The sequence below is a fragment of the Hypanus sabinus genome, chromosome 8 (assembly GCF_030144855.1).
Source record: "Hypanus sabinus isolate sHypSab1 chromosome 8, sHypSab1.hap1, whole genome shotgun sequence".
NCBI classification, from domain to species: Eukaryota; Metazoa; Chordata; class Chondrichthyes; order Myliobatiformes; family Dasyatidae; genus Hypanus; species Hypanus sabinus.
The window spans coordinates 38880365-38897875 of record NC_082713.1 but is presented as its reverse complement, the minus strand read 5'-3'; the positions used below and the strand labels follow the sequence as shown (position 1 = coordinate 38897875).

At 44.1% G+C, this 17511-nt stretch overlaps 1 long non-coding RNA gene across 1 annotated transcript; it reads right to left on the bottom strand.

Moving 5' to 3' along the window:
• Positions 1 to 897: 897 nt before the first annotated feature.
• On the bottom strand, positions 898 to 16923 carry LOC132397717 (uncharacterized). Its single transcript, XR_009513421.1, has 3 exons — positions 16794 to 16923; positions 14242 to 14392; positions 898 to 1157 (listed from the first exon to the last, which is right to left on the bottom strand). It is a non-coding gene; the product is annotated as an uncharacterized LOC132397717 (long non-coding RNA).
• Between the last annotated feature and the right edge of the window lie 588 nt (positions 16924 to 17511).

Here is a 17511-nt window from a genome sequence, read left to right as displayed (position 1 = left end):
CTGATTGATGCTGGTATCTCAGTTGACTCCAAAACTGTCTATCAGAGTCAATCTTTGAGCTGACAACATCCAATTCACCAGAGAACGTCCTGAAGCAAAGCATTTTTATTGTGTTTTCCCTGAGAGTCTCTGACTGCCAGGAAATCATCTGCCACTGCACAATAACTGACAGAAACAAAAATTTAATCATCTCAAATGAATCCTAGAGGCATGCATTCTTTAAGCAAATGCTTAGAATTAATTTTCCATCTTCCAGCTTCCATTGAATTACAGTTCCCCGTAATAAACATACTTTAATTGACTGTGTTAGTTTAGATTTTAAACCTATGCCATGCATGCAAAAACAAACACCTGACTTAATGCTTCTATATATTTTAAACATCTAAATATCTGACTGATAATTGTGAAGAAATGTTGAACCAGTCTTTCTTAACTGCATACTTAAACAGCAAAAGCTGCTGTGAAACGAACCCTTGTAATATGTTATTGATAGAATCAGCTGGGATTGATTTTTGGGTTGAAATGTGAACATCCTAGGCAGCATAGAATAGAGAGAGGGCTCTGTGAGGGTCGCTAACATTGAAGTGGTGGAGTGCCAATGCTATCAGAGCTGCTCATTAGTTGCTTGATTAAATGAGATGGAATGAGGGAAGTTGCTGAAAATACCAGATGAAAAATTTACCAACTGTAAAATGGCCTCCTAAGAGTCCACAATACATGATTCCTTAGTGTATGTATGCCATCTACCATAGATAATCCACCTGGGATGTGGTTATATGTATTTAAATATCTTATAAAATATATAAATATGTTTCTTTTTTTGTTATTCAAATTTTTATTATTATTTATTCTTATTTTACAAATCAGCATAGTGTATTATAGAGCAGATACAGTACAGCATATTTACACAGCCATCCCATGACAGGAAAACATATAAAACTAAGAAACAGAAAATAAACTTCTAATTTAAGTTTAAATTAACATACAACCAAAATTGATCCCACACGTCTTGCACTTTTCCCTCACTGTTAATTCTTCCCAACATGTGTTCATATGATGAAATCTTAACCATTTCTTCAGTCCATTCCCTCACAGTGGGACATCTGGGTTTTTTTCCAGTTTTGCAATATAATTCTTGCAGCGATGATGAGACCCACCTTTAAAATAGTAAATTTGACATTGTTTACATTAGGTATCATTGTCCTATCACCCAGGAGACAAAGCCATGGGCACAAGGGCAGTGTAGGACCCGACCAATTCCCCAACAAATCAAGAACTTTACACCAAAATGGATGAACCATGGAACACTCCCAAATCATGTCAGAATATGTGCCCACCTCATTTTTACATTTCCAGCATAAATGATTATCAACAATCCCCATTTTTTTAGTCTAGTTGGTGTCCAATAATATCTGTGTACTATCTTATACTGAATAAATCCCCTCTCGCCTCCTTATATTTCTTCACTCAAAGGAGTATTTTATGAAATTGAGTTGCCTACCTCTGGCCCATCGTGTGATAAGGCCAGAGCAAAACTCATGGAAGGACTGACTGATGTAGAGTGATACCAGTCTGACTTGGGAAAATGGGATTAGCATGGATAGGCACCATGGTCAGAAGGGATGAGGTGGGTGGAATGAGCTGTGTTATTTGCTTCTGTGAGTCTATCACTCAGCAGCACTGTTTCAATGAGGTAATTGAATAACAAAATGCAGCAGATTGATGGAAATACTCATTAGATCAAGTCACAATTTGTGGGGGAAAAACAAGTTACCATTTCAGATCAGGGACTTCTCCAGAAATTGAAAAAAAATCTTGAAATTAATCATGTTTTAAATGACAACAAAGGTTGGGAAGAACAGAAGGAAGGCCTGGCGTTGTCTGGGACAGGCAAATAAAGCTTGGTAAACATATACGACCTGAGTGGAAATAAAGGAAAACAGAGAGAGAGAAAAAAATTGGAGTAATGATTGGAACTGTGAGATACAAAATAATGCAGGCGCTGGAAATCCACGAAAGAAGAACACTTGAGGTACTCAGAAAGTCAGGCAGCATCTATAGAGAGAGAAAAGAAGAATTAATGTTGGCAGCTGATGAACAGTCATCAGGATCAGCCTGAAAGAACGTTTTGTCTGATATTTTTGAATTCAGTGTTGAATCCTGAATGATGTGATGTGATGTGCCTAGGTAGACAATAAGGTACCGTTCATTAAAACTAATGTCTCACTGGATGTAAGGAGCCAAAAATGGGGAAGTTAGTGTGTAAGTTGGATGGCAAATTGAAGCAACGAACAACCAAAAGCCTATTGGACTGAATGAAGGCGTACTGTAAAATGGTCACATAAACTTGGTTTTGTTACCCAAATTAGAGAAAACCACATTGTGACATTTGAACACAATACTCTAGATTGAAAGAAGTTCAGGTGAATTGCTGCCTAGCCTGGAAGAAGTGTTTGGTATACTAAATGATGCAAGGTGAAGAGCTGAAAGAGTAGGGCTTGCATTTCCTTTGGCTTCATGGGAAGATGGCATGAAAAATTGAGTGACCTTGATGGAGATGGAAGTATGGCTCAAGGAGCTGTGGAGAGAATGGTCTCTTTGAAATTCTGAAAGGAGTCAGGTGGATAAGGAATGAAAAAAGATGTATTGGAAATGGAATGAATGTGGTCAAGAGCCCTGCCAGCTATGGATGAATGGAAATGGAAGACAAGCTAGAAGCCTCGATATAAAAGGTAACATTGTGGCGACCCACTTTCTACGCAGGCGAACCGACTCACAAAATGGCACGCACGTCGGCAGTGAGGCCAGCCCCAAAGAGGCACTGGGCCTTCTTCTTCACCTGCAAGGGGAGAAAGCCCGTGCATAGGAAGAGGCTTTTGTAATGCACTTCTGATGTCATTTCCATCTGGAGAGGGCGGGAACGGAACTGCGCAAAAGCCAGTGCCACGAAGTTTGAAAAAACTAGTCTGGAGTGTAATTTACCGACTGCGTATCATTATTTCTAGCTCTGTGTGTAGCACATCGCTACATTGGTGACCCCGGCGATCCATTTGGACCAAAGATGACCGACTCTTCATCTGTTCACGCAGTTTTGCTAAAACTGCCGACTTTCTGGATGTTGCGACCACACGTGTGGTTTAGCCAAGCAGAAGCCCAGTTCCGGATTCGGCAGACATCCTCTGATTCCACGCATTACTATTACGTGGTGAGCTCCCTTGACCAGGAGACAGCCGTCCAGGTTGAGGATTTCATACAGTCACCCCCGGAAGAAGGCAAATATGCAGCATTCAAAGCGCTGCTCATAGGGAATTTTGGCCTCCCATGGCATGAGCGAGGTGCCTGCTTACTGCACCTGGACGGTTTGGGAGACAGGCCGCCGTCAGCATTAATGAACGAGATGCTGGCCCTGGCTGAAGGACAAGCCCTGCCTCATGCCCAAGGACATACATCTGCTACTGGCCAACGCAGATTTCAGTGACCTCCAGAAGGGGGCGGTCCGGGCAGATGTGCTGTGGAAAGCCAAGAGGGAGAGTGGGGCATCCATCGGACAGATTACCAAGCCACGCGCCCAACAACAGGCCAGAGCAGGCCCGGCAACCCAGAGGCAGGAGTGAGGATGTGCCAATGAACAGTGGTGTTTCTACCACCAGCAGTGGGGCAAAGAAGCCCGCCATTGTTGCCCGCCCTGCAAGTTCCCGAGAAAAGCCAGGGCCAGCCACCACTAATGACTATGGCAGCTGGCCACCAGGACAGCCTCTTGTACATCTGAGACAAACAGTTGGGACGCTGCTTCTTGGTCGACACCGGAACGGAGATCAGTGTCTTACCCCCGACGGGGTATGACACGGGCAGCAGGAAGCCAGGACCCACCCTGAGGGCCGCAAATGGCAACATGATACAGACCTACGCCACCCGCACAGTGCAGCTGCAGTTCGGTGCCAGCTGGTTCACGTGGGACTTCACACTGGCTGCCATGGCCCAACTACTCCTGGGGGCAGACTTCTTGCGAGCTCACAGCCTGCTGGTCGACTTGCAAGGGAAAAGACTGGTCCATGCCAAGACTTTCCAGACGTTCTCCCTGGGTGAAGCCAAGTTGCCGGCCCCACACCTGGACTCCATCATGCTGTCGGACAACGAATTCACCAGAATCCTGGCGGACTTTCCATTGATTCTGGCACCGCAGTTCACGGCAGCCATGCCCAGACATGGGGTTCAGCACCACATCGTGACCAAGGGACCACCCCTCCACGCCCGTGCACGAAGGCTCCCCCGGAAAAGCTCTGCCTGGCGAAGGAGGAGTTCAAGAGGATGGAGGAATTGGGGATCGTACGGAGGTCCGTCAGCCCATGGACCTCCCCCCTGCACATGGTGCCCAAAGCAACAGGGGGCTGGAGACCATGCAGCGACTACCGCAGACAGAATGAGGCTACAACTCCAGACCACTACCCCGTGCCGCACATACAGGACTTTGCAGCAAACCTACACAGGGCAAGAATCTTTTCCAAAGTAGACCTCGTCCGGGGATACCATCAAATTCCAGTACACCCTGAAGACATCCCCAAAACAGCACTCATCACCCCGTTCAGCCTGTTCGAATTCCTCTGAATGTCGTTCGGCCTGAAGAATGCCTCACAGATGTTCCAGCGGCTAATGGAGGCACTGGGACGTGACCTACACTTTGTGTTCATCTATTTGGATGACATCCTCATAGCCAGCAGTAGTCATCAGGAGCATCTGTCCCACCTCCATCAGCTCTACTCCCGCCTGAGTGATTTCGGCCTCACGATCAACCCAGCCAAATGCCGGTTCGGACTCGACACCATCGACTTCCTGGGCCACAGGAATACCAAAGACGGGGCAACACCTCTGCCCGCCAAGGTAGACACGATCTGCCACTTCGCTCGGCCCAACGCGGTCAAAGGCCAGCAGGTGTTTGTTGGTATGGTGAAATTCTACCACCATTTCCTCTCCTCAGCAGCCCGTATCATGTGCCCTTTGTACACCCTGATGTCGGGTAAAGGCAAGGACATTACTTGGGACGAGGAGGCCGTGGCCGCTTTTGTTAAAAATGTGATGCTGGTGCACCCCAGAATGGACGTTCTGACTGTCCTCACGGTGGACGCATCTGACACAGCAGTCAGTGGGGTGCTGGAGCAGCTCATCGAGGGGCGCTGGCAACCCCTGGCGTTCTTCAGCAAGCACCTACGGCCGCCTGAACTCAAGGACAGTGCTTTCGACTGGGAGCTGTTGGAACTCTATCTGGCAATCTGGTATTTCAGGTACTTCTTAGAAGGCAGGCCGTTCGCCACGTTCATGGACCACAAACCATTGACCTTCGCATTCATGAAGGTGTCTGATCCATGGTCGGCCCGCTAGCAGCGACATCTGTCCTACATCTCTGAGTACACGACGGGCATCCAGCATGTCTCGGAAAAGGACAACGTCGTGGCGGACGCACTCTCCAGACCAGCTGTCCAGGCCCTGTCCCTGGGGGTGGACTATGCAGCACTGGTGGAGGTGCAGCAGGGAGACGACGAGATGCCCAGCTACAGGACTGCAGTCTCAGGTTTGCAGCTGCAGGACTTTCTCGTAGGCCCAGATGAGAGGTCCCTCCTGTGTGACATGGCTTCCGACCAACCTCGCCCCATCGTCCCGGCAGCCTGGAGGCGACGAGTTTTCAACTCCATACGTGGCTTGGAGCACCCATCTATCAGGACAACCGTCCGGCTGGTCTCCAGCAAGTTCATGTGGCACGGACTTCTCAAGCAGGTCAGTGAATGGGCCAGAACGTGCGCGCAGTGCCAAACAGCTAAGGTGCAGCGGCACACCAAAACCCCGCCACAGCAGTTCGAACCCACCCACTGGAGGTTCGACCACATTCATGTGGATATTGTGGGCCCCCTGCCAGTGTCGTGAGGAGTGCAGTACCTCCTAACTATGGTAGAACGGTTCACGAGATGGCTAAAGGCGGTCCTGCTCACCGACACCACCGCTGATTCCTGTGCCCGAGTGCTGATTGCAACCTGGGTAGCATGCATCGGGGTACCAGCCCACATTACCTTCGACAGAGGCGCCCAGTTCACTTCCAGCCTGTGGTGGGCTGTGGCCAGCCTGTTGGGAACACAGCTACACCACACAACTGCCTAACACCCACAGTTGAACGGACTAGTGGAATGCTTCCAACGTCACTTGAAGTCAGCTCTCGTGGCCCACCTGAGAGGGCTTAAGTGGGTGGACAAGCTTCCCTGGGTCCTGCTTGGAATCAGCACGGTGCCCAAAGACTATCTGCACACCTTGTTGGCCGAGCTGGTGTATGGCACACCCCCGGTCGTCCCAGGAGAGTTCATATCAGCCCCAAGGGGGCAAGAGGAAGAACCCGCAGCAGTCCTGGACAGGCTACACAAAAGGCTCGGCAACCTGGTCCCCGTACCGACTTCACAGCAGGGACAAATCCCACCCTGAGTACCCAAAGACCTGCAGAACTGTAAGTTTGTATTTCTACAAAGGGGCGGACACCGGGTACCGCTACAGCAGCTGTACGAGGGGCCGTTCAAGGTGATCAGGAACAATGGGTCCATGTAAGTTCTGGACATTGGGGGGAAAGAGGAGGTTTTCACGGTGGACCGACTCAAACCGGCCCATGTGGACAGCGCAGCCAGTCGAGGTTCAGGCACCGCAGTGCAGAGGCAGACCTCCCAAACAGAGGCTGATCCAGACTGTGGACATTGGGGGGTGTATCGCTGGTTCTGGTGGGGGGGGGGGGTTATGTGGCAACCCACTTTCTATGCAGGCGAACCGGCTCACAAAATGACGCGCACATCAGCAGAGAGACCAGCCCCAAAATGGCGCTGGGCCTTCTTCACCAGCAAGGGGAGAAAGCCCATGTGCGGGAAGAGACTTTTGTAATGCGCCTCTGACGTCATTTCCGCCCAGAGAGGGTGGGAATGGAACTGTGTAAAAACCAGTGCTGCGAAGTTTGAAGAAACTAGTCTGGAGTGCAACTTACCGACTGCGTGTCGTTATTTCAAGCTCTGTGTGTAGCACATCACTACAACATCATTAGGTGTGCTGAAACTGGTGCAACTGGAAAAAGAAAGAAGGCAGAATGGTGGAGATGGGGAGAGAACAATCAAAATATCCGTGGGGGTCTGGAGGCTCCCAACATCCCAGGTTGTTAGTGATTTGTCCTTTTATTTACTCCTAGGTATTGTATTGTCTACAACTGGTTTCTGACCTCTTTACTAATAGTCTATACTTAATGCTTTTCTGCAGTCTTGGATGATCCTGTAGATTTTCTTTAGGGCCCGAAGGCTAAAGAAAACTACAGAAAGCTGAAAATAACACCACAAAATGCTGCAGAAGCTCAGCAGGTCAGACAGCAATTGTGGAGAGGAATATAGAGTTAATGCTCTTTCTTTAGAAACTTACTGAGCAGAAATCTGCCATGCACCTTTCCTTCATACAGTAGGAAATGGTTATTATGTTGCATCATCTGCTTCAGGTGAGAACTGGAAGGAAGACATGGTCCATACTGGGTGCTCTGTTCACTGTGATCCTAACATTAATAACATGGAGTCAAAATCCAGATGATGAGAAAGCTTGAATGAGGGACCAACCAGCGCAGGTGCAGTGGTCACCGAGATGCTTTGGCTACATGCAGCTTTACTCCAGGAGCATTTCCGAAGCACTTTCGAGGAATTCTGTTGTTCCTATCTGCTGCCTGACTGGCTATTACAATGGTCAGTTGTCTAATGACCCACACACAACCGGATCAAACCTGACTGCAGATGACATCACTATGTGGATATATCTGTAATATCTGCTATTAAAGAGGATTAAATATTGGAAGAGAGAACTACTGCTGTAGTAATGTGGTAAGAAAGGTTAAGTTAGAATGTGGACTAATCCAGCATTGTACTCTCTTGTGAGGAAATAAGATGAGAACCAAACATCCACAGTTGGGCTAGGGAGGAAGGAACTAACAGTTGCTGAGTCCAACTGCAGACAATGTTGATCTGCAAAAATGTTCTAGTTTAAGATTTAACTGCTGAGTGTATTTAATACAAGAGCAGTTTGTAGTTGTTACTAGTAGCATGTTGCCAGCTTCTGTTTGATATATGAGGATTTTTCTTATCAAGTTTGTAAAGCTCCCATGAGGTAAAGTGTTCTTGTTTCGATAAGTCAGTTTTCACATGGATTATAGTGAATCCTACATTCTGAAAGTTGTCATTGACTGATTATAGTCAGCTGTGGTCACGTTGGAAGAAAGACTATATAAAGCCAAGGCAATTAAAGTAAAACTTGAGAGCAATATAAAATGGCTACTGGTTCATCATCAATCAGCCATTTGACACAATTGCGAGAAATCTGTACCTATCTCTCGTTGTGGGGCCATATAGAATTCCAGGGCCTTATAGAAATCCAGGACTCACAACCAATTATCCGAGAGACCAAATGATTATGAATCATGCCCAAGCTGTTCCTCTCTTCACTAAAATTTGAGAACCAGCAAGATATATGGGATATGGGTAGGAGGGAGAAATCAACTTGTTGATACAATACATTAGTATATATTGTAATACTTGGTTTTTATGGAGATACTGTTCTATTATTAGCATCAATGACCTGATTACTGACTAAAGTCAAATACAAGGAATGATGGTGTTTTCAAGCACTAAAGATGTTTGGGTCATTACCAACGTAAATTCTAATATGAAAGACTATATGTTATACAGATCAAATTTCCCACCAGCAGTCTCAACTTAACAGGAAAGAAGATTCTTATTCTGTGCGGTCATCCAGATGATGTATTTTTAGTAGGTGGTATTGAGACCTACTTTGGTGTCAGTTAAAGGGCACCAAATTATCTGGGCAACTAACAAGTTTTTCATCCTCCTCCTCCAATTATCCATCGTTGTTAGTTGCTATCCTTCTTCTCTCATGACTAATGACCTCTGCAACTCTAAAACGGAAAGTACGTTGCCTCCATCTTTTTCAACCCAGACTGATGCCCCCATTTACATGTACCTGATTGCCCATTCCAAGTACTCCAGATCATCTTCTGAATAGATCCTCCTGTATCTGATCCACCACCTTTTGCCTTATCACCTCTCAGTCAGTTCACATCGCCCTGCAATTAACTGCAGAACATATCCTTCCTTATTCATTCTTTCTCTTCCTTTTGCCATTATTTGTATTTTTCCCGCTGAATTCCCTCTAACCCAGTCTCTCCTGTCAGTTTATTCTCTAAAATTCCCCTTTGATTTCCACATTTTGCAGCGGGGACAGCAGAAATAAAACCTGAAGAAGCTTGAAATACAGAGCAGGTCAGGCTTTTTCTGTCTGAGAGAAGAGAAACATTTCAGGTAATTGATATAGATACTTGCAAACTGAATTTGGGCCTTCTGTGCTGTGGAAAAGATAAAAATTAGCTTTAGTTGTCACATGTGCATCGAAACATACAGTCTGTGCCAAATCAAATCAGCAAGGGCTGTACTGAGGCAAGTAACACCATGCATCCCACACCAACATAGCATGCCCACAAATCAGTAACCCTAACATCAACTATCCATCTTTGGACTGTGGAAGGGAACTGGAACACCCAGACAAAGGCCACACGGTCACGGGGAGACCATACAAACTCCTTACAGGGAGTGGTGGGAATCGAACCCCGGTCTTGTGGCTGGCACTGCAAAGCATTGTGCTAACCTCTACACCACTGTGGAATTTCATGTCTCTGTCTTAATCTACAGCCTTTCATTTGGAAAACTCATGCAAATGACATTGCCTACTGGTGGGTGACTCCTTTCTGTTCCGTGGAGCCCATGAATGGCAGCGGTCTCTCTCTGATTTTAGCAGCTTCCAAAGCAGCAGTTCTTTGGAGACACCCTTAATGACGTAGCATGTATGGGGAATGATGGCAGATTTTTATTGTGAAAAATGTCACAGACAAACATATAGTAGCACTTTTAGCACGGTAGTAATCAACAAAAAGAGCCATAGAAACAAACAATCTTCTGGAGTAACTCTAACAGATCAAGCAGCATCTTGTGGAGAAAGGGAATTTGAATATAGAACATGGGGTAATACAAAATGGTACAGACCCTGTGGCCCATGACAGTGTGCCAATCATTCACCCTCTCTGGGATCAATCTAACATTTTTGGTTAAATTTCTGCTTCAATCCTGAGAGTGGATTGAAGAATTATCCAGGTTAAAAGAGGAGAGAGGGAGTTGTGAGGCAGGAACTTCACCACTCACCACCCCACTTCCTCTATTACCCACTCTTGACCTTTTACTTCTTCTGATCTGCGGATCACTTCCTGCTGGGTGCCCTCCTCACAGAAACATAGAGACACAGAAAAACCTACAGCACAATACTGGCCTTACAGCCCACAAAGCTGTACCGAACATGTCCTTACCTTAGAAATTATCTAGGAATAACCATAGCCCTCTATTTTCCTAAGCTCCATGTACCTGTCCAGGAGTCTCTTAATAGACCCTATCATATCCGCCTCCACCACCGTCACCGGCAGCCCATTCCAAGTACTCACCACTCTCTGTGTATTAAAAAAAACAACTTACCCCTGACATCTGTACCTATCACCTGTACCTACTTCCAAGCACCTTAAAACTCTGCCCTCTTGTGCTAGTCATTTCAGCCCTGAGAAGAAGCTGCTGACTATCCACACAATCAATGCCTCTTATCATCTTATACACCTCTATCAGGTCACCTCTCATCCTCCATTGGTCCAAGGAAAAAAGGCCAAGTTCACTCCTCCTTCCCTTTCTCCTATGGTCTACTCTCCTTTCCTATTAGATCCCTTCTCCAGCTTTTGACCTTTCCCACCCACCAGGCTTCACCTATCACCTTCCAGCTAGCCTCCTTCACCTTCCCCCACCTTTTTATTCTGGTGTCTGCCCCCTTTCTTTCTAGGCCCGAAGAATGGTCTTGGCCCAAACATAGACTGTTTATTAATTTCCATAGATGTTACCTGACCTGCTGAGTTCCTCCAGTATTTTGAGTGTGTTGCTTAGGATTTCTAGCATCTGAACAGAGGATTTGAACCATTAGGCATATTTCAGCTGTTCTGACACTCCAAAAGACCTATATTCTTTTCCCATTTCTCTCTCCATAGCCCAGAAAATCTTTTCTTCAAAGAAGCAATTCCCTTTTGAAAATTACAATTGAATCTGCTTCCTTTGTCATCCTGTGACACAGATTATAACAAAATAGTGACAAAACAAATCTTCATTTCCACCATGTCCTAATTCCTAGTTATTTTAAATTTGTTCTTGGTTACTAACTTCCAAAACACTGGGAAGGCTTCAAATGGCCACCTACTTATGGGAAAGTTGTAAATAAGTTTAAAAGAGTACAGAGAAAATTTGCAAGACTGTTGCTGGGACTGGAGGGCTTGAGTAATAAGGAACGGTAAGGTTAGGACTTTATTCCTTGGAATGTAAAAGATTGAGGGGAGATTTGATGGAGATATACAGAATTATGAGGGATATAGATAGGGTAAATGCAAGCAGGCTTTTTCCACTGAGGTTGGGTAGGACTACAACTAGAGGTCATGGGTTAAGGGTGAAATGTGAGAAGTTTGAGGGGGATGTGAGGTGAAATGCCTTACTAAAATTCATGTACACAACATCCACAGGTCTACCATCCTCAATCAGTGTCACCTCATCAAAAAACTCATTCAAGTTAGTGAGAAATGATTTGCCCTGCACAAAGCCATGCCGACTCTCCCTAATTAGCCCATGGTTTTTCAAATGCTCATAAATCCTCTCCCTAAGAATTCTCTCCAGTAACTTCCTTACCACTGATGTGAGACTTTACTTCTTACTTAATCACCCAGAAGCCTTGCTTTATTATCTTAGAAACATAGAAAACCTACAGCACAGTACAGGCCCTTCAGCCCATAATGCTGTGCCAAACATGTATTTACTTTAGAAATTACCGAGGGTTATCCTAGCCCTCTATTTTTCAAAGCTCCATGTACCTATCCAGGAGTCTCTTGAAAGACCCTATTGTATCTACCCCAAACACCACTGCCGGCAGCCCATTCCATGCACTCTTCACCCTCTGCATAAAAAACTCACCCCTGCATCTCCTCTGTACCTACTTCCAAACGTCTTACTAAAATTCACCTACTCTGTATCTTCTTTGCTATATATCCCTGTTACCTTCCATTTTCTAAACAACGTAATCCCAGCTTTCCTGGCAGCCTCTACAAAGCCTTGATGCCCTTTTTAAAAGTAGTTGCCTAGCATAAAGGCCAATACTTTAGCTGAGGTTTAATTAAGTAATTTTAATTAAATCTCACCAGTCTACAGTTTACAGGATTATCCCTGGTTCACTTCTTGAATAATGGAACAACATTAGCTACTTGCCAGTCCTCCAGAATCTTGCCTGTGACGAGACAGGACACAAAGATATTGGTCAAGGCTCCAACAGTCTCTTCTTTGCCTCTTTTCAATAACCCAGGATATCCCATCAGGCCCTGAAGACCTATCCATTGTATGCTCTTTTGGAGACGCAAGACTGTCTCCTCCTTTGCCTTGAAATCCCCTCTGCTCATATCCCTATGCTTCTTATCCTTCCCCTTGGTAAATATTAATGTGAAGTACATACTAAGGACCTCACCCAGATCCTCCATTTGTAAGCAAATTTCCCCCTCCCCCCCTTATCCTCAAGGAGTCCTCCTCTCCTCTTATTATCCTCTTGCTGTTGATGTATGTATAGAATGTGTCAGGATTCTCTTTAATTCTACTTGCCAAGGACTCTTCAAGGCCCGTCCTGGCTTTCCTAAATCCCTTCTTGAGCTCTTTTCAGGCTTCTTCATTAATCCTCAGTGGCTCTGTTTGATTCTAGCTTCCTAAACTTTACATACATTTCCTTTTTCTTCTTGAATAAATTTATCTCCTCTCAACATCCAAGGTTCTCTCACCTTGCCATCTTCGTTCTTCCTCCTGTCTGGAAACATACCTGTCCTGTTCTCTGTGCAGTTGATCTTTAAACGTCCTCCACATGTCAGTTGGGGACTTACCCAAAAATAGCTGTTTCAGTTAACTCACCCTATTTCCTGACTAATAGTCTTGTAATTTGCCCTGCTCCAATGTAATGCTCTCTTGCAAGGTCCATACTTAATCTTACAAATAAGTATATTAAAACTTAAGGAGGTGTGGTCACTGTTCCCTAACTGCCCACCCACTGAAAGGTTGGTCACCTGGCCAGGCTCATTACCCAACACCGGGTCCAGTATATCTCTTTCCTATGTTGGACTATCTATATGTTGATTTAAGAAACCATTCTGCTTGCACCTAACAAATTCTGCTCCACCTAAACCTTTTGCATTCAAAATGTCTCAGTTTATATTGGGAAGTTGAAGTTCCCATGACAACAATCTTATTGTTTTTACACCTTTACTTAATCTACCTGAATTTTCCTCAATGTGCTGGTGTCTATTGGGGTGGTCTGTGCACCCTTCCTATTTTTGAGTTCGACCCATATAGGCTCAATGGATGGGCCCTCTATTATGTTCCCTTGAGTGCAGCTGTGATTTTGTCCCTGATTAGTCATGCAACTCCCCCAACTCTTTTACTTCCCTCTCTATCTTTTCTAAAACATCAAAATCCTGGAACATTAAGGACCCATCCCTGTCCCTTTCTCAACCAAATCTCTATAATGGTCACAACATGATAGTTCCATGTACTGATGCATAGTCTAAATCCATCATCTTTACCCATAATAGTCCTGGTGTTAAAATAGACACACTTCAAGCTATCAATCCTTTCATATCTATCATTTTGATTTTGTCTGTTTTTACTGGCCTGCCCTGCGGTCTACCTTCCTCTACATCCCTCCACTGTCTGATCTGGTGCTCTGGTACCCATTGACAGCTATGGACCAAATGGGAAACGTGGGGATTAAAATGAAAGGCTGCCCTCTAGTTGGGCTGAATAGCCAGTTTCCATGCTGAAAAATCCAGTTACTCAGCGACTTAAATAGGTAAAGCATAGAAGGATCTGGACCTTCAACACTAAAACTGAATTACAATGGAATGAAACGTGTTGATCTCTGACTTCATGTCATTCCAGAAACTCAAACAATTATTTCCAGACAGGAATAGTACAGACAAAAGGAATTAGGGTAGATGGGCAGAGAAAAGCATAGTTATCTGTGCTGTGCAACAATGACTCTTAACACGAAGAGTAGGTCAACAGTTTTACTTCTTACTTAATCATCCAAAAGCCTTGCTTTATGATGCATCATCAATAACTCTCGGAGACGGGAGGCAAACGATAGGCTTTTATTAGCTGCAAACGTGACCTCAACATCTTGGAGACTGAGGGAGGAGCAGTGCCTCCAATCGACTTTATACAGGAGTCTGTGGGAGGAGCCACAGGAACAGTCAGCGGGGGGTGGGGGGTGTCCAGACAGGTATACACATAGTTTACCACACTTTATGATCTTCTTTACTAGATATCCGTTACCTTCCCATTTCTAAACAACGTAATCCCAGCTTTCCTGGCAGCCTCTACAAGGCCTTGATGCCCTTTTTAAAAGTAGTTGCCTAGCATAAAAGCCTATACTTTAGCAGAGGTTTAATTAGCAATTTTAAAGGATTTAGCAGAATCCCTGCGGATTTTCTTCTCTCATTAGTGGAGGCAGTTGTCAATACCTTACTGTTGCTCAGCTACTATCCTGGGACCAAAAGTGAGATTCCAGGCCTTTGTATTTTACAACAACAGTAACTGCACATCATTCCTCTGACACAGATAAAGATGTAGAATCCCAACAGTCTTGAAGTGGTGCCAATACAGAGAGAACAGACAAGGGAATTTTATATTTGTTAATTATTTATAATGTTGGCTGAGATTATTAAGTAATTGAAAATTGTATACAAAGATGTAATTAAACTAGTAAGACAAAGAAAAAATGCAGAACAAAACTTACATTGTAAAGCATCAGTGAATGACATAGCTGCAGCTTAAAGCTATATTCATCATGGGATAAGTTTCAATTTTATTAACATCAAATGTCAATCCTTAAAAATGCATAAAGCCAGATGATGAATTTAGTACTTTGAGTGTGATCCTGTTACGGGTTGTCATTGGGATGGCAAGTCAGGACTGAGGATATCAGTAATCCTTGCCCTTGGAGAAAGTGATGGAAGAGCATTGTAATGGATATTAAATTGTCACTGATCAGGGAGACAGAAAAAAATACATACTTCCAAATCCTAAGTGTTTCATTATTATTATCTGTAAGACTTCCAGTTTTGATTTCTATTTTCTATTCTGGCTGCTATTTCATGTATTGATGCACACCTTATTCCATATCGTTACTTCTATATCTAAGTTTATTTTTGTACAATTCTTTATAATTGCTGAATATTTTTGTTGCATGTTGCACCAGTAAGTTTCTAGTACATGTTAACGTATATGGAAAATAAAGTTGATCCTTGATTTTTCAAAAGTGACAATAAGACTTACCTTAACTTGATGAGGTACACGACACGATGACACAACATGACATTGCTTCCACTTATCAGCTTCCATCTGCTCTTGGAAATAACCACTCCACTCTCCAATATATCCATAAGTCCTATTTGTACAAGACCCTAATATATGCAGCCCTCTGACAACACCCCAGTTCTGAGTAATTACAGCATTCATTCAGCAATGAGCCCACAACTAAACTTGATGTGAGCGCACCCTCTTTGTAGAATCAAAACCTGGACTTTATAGACTAAGTACTTCTATATTTTGCTTTTAACTGACCTTGGTTTACATGAAAGTTAGTAGATAAAAAAAGGTGAGGGATGTGCATCCATCATGTACAGGATCTACACATACAGTATGTCTGGAGAGCCACAAAGAGCAGAAACCTTTTCTCAAAGCACAATGGGTTAACTTGTAAACAATATTCCATCTGTTGACATCTATCTGTTACCAAAATGCCCCATCACTTATCTCAGTACAATTACTGACCTGCCGAGGTCTATCGGCACGTCATCAATGACCGCCTGTAATTAACCACTCATCCATGTCAAACCCAGCTTCAATCTCTTGATGACCATCATGCAGCCTCTTTTACTCATGTGATCATCCATCTCTTTTCTCCAGCAGCTTGCAATTCCCTTCTCCCAGAATTTACTTCAACCTACTTTCTTCTTTACTGTTTCCATTATTTTGTAATGTTTAATGGTGAATAGCTATCCAAGCCTAGTGAAAAGGTTGACTTCTGGGAAAGAAGGTGTTCAAAGAGCAATATAACTAGAAGTAAACTAGAAATGATTGTTTGGTCATACAGTACTCTGAAAAAGTCTTAGGGAGCTGGAAGCACCAGGGAGACATCTGTGTAGTCAATAAACCAGTTGTCTGAAATCAAATAACCTTGCCTGGTGTCTCAGGGCTGGGTGTATCTGCACATGTGCCACCTCCCATCCCTGTCAATCCTTGTCTGCCAACTGTCCCACACCCCTCCTGCAGAGTTCCACCCTCAGCATTCCCTACAACCTTTGCTCCTGTCCGATTTATAAACTGTTCTCCACTCCACATTGACAAATACAGTACTGTGCAAACATGTTTTTATATATATATACACACACATACACACACATACACACACACATATATGTGCCTAAAACTTTTGCAAAATACTGCAAATCTTTCACTTTCCACCCCAGTTGCCGTCAAATCCTTTCCCTGTAAATATCAAGGTCATAATGATTATGAAACAGTAAGTTACAAAACGTTCACACCAGCAGTTAAAAAAATGGTTACCTTAGATTCATTTTGGAACGACATGTGAAACTCAATGTCTCTTCCTGCCAAATAACTGCAAGTCTAAATTTAAAAGATAAGCTTGTGACTGGACTGTGCTCACTATGTCTGTGTCTACCTTTCTGGCTGGGCTGGACTGATTTGTGAAATTTGCTCCCTTCATTTATGAGCAAGGTAAGGCATTGCTGATGAAGCTCTCATTTGCTGACATAAATGACAGTTAGGCCTTTCTGGGGAACATTGTAGGGGGTCTGGATTCACAACAGAGCGTAGCTTTTACTTCCTCCTGGAAGGATATCAGGGAACTGCATTTCGGATAATTAGGTTGTTCTATCATCTCTGATATGGCTGATTAAAAACCAAATCCAGATTGTTATTTAATTCACTTAAAGTTAACTTGCAGTCTGCCAAGAGGATCTGGACTTGGATTACTTTGGATGACTAGTTCTGACACAGGTTATCCGCACATCAACACAACCAGTTTCATTTGCGAATGTTAGCAAAATCATTCACAAGCCTGCAAGCAGTCTTTCTGTGGAAATAAACAGGAAAGCTTATTAGTTTTCATAATATTGCCAGGTAAAATTAATGCTGAATTGTTAAAGGCAAGTGCAGAATGAGGACATAATGGAAGCGTACAATGGAATCATTCTAGGCAGCCACTCTAATAATAACTAGCAGCTCTGTGGGACAATTACATAAAGCAAGATGCAGAGGC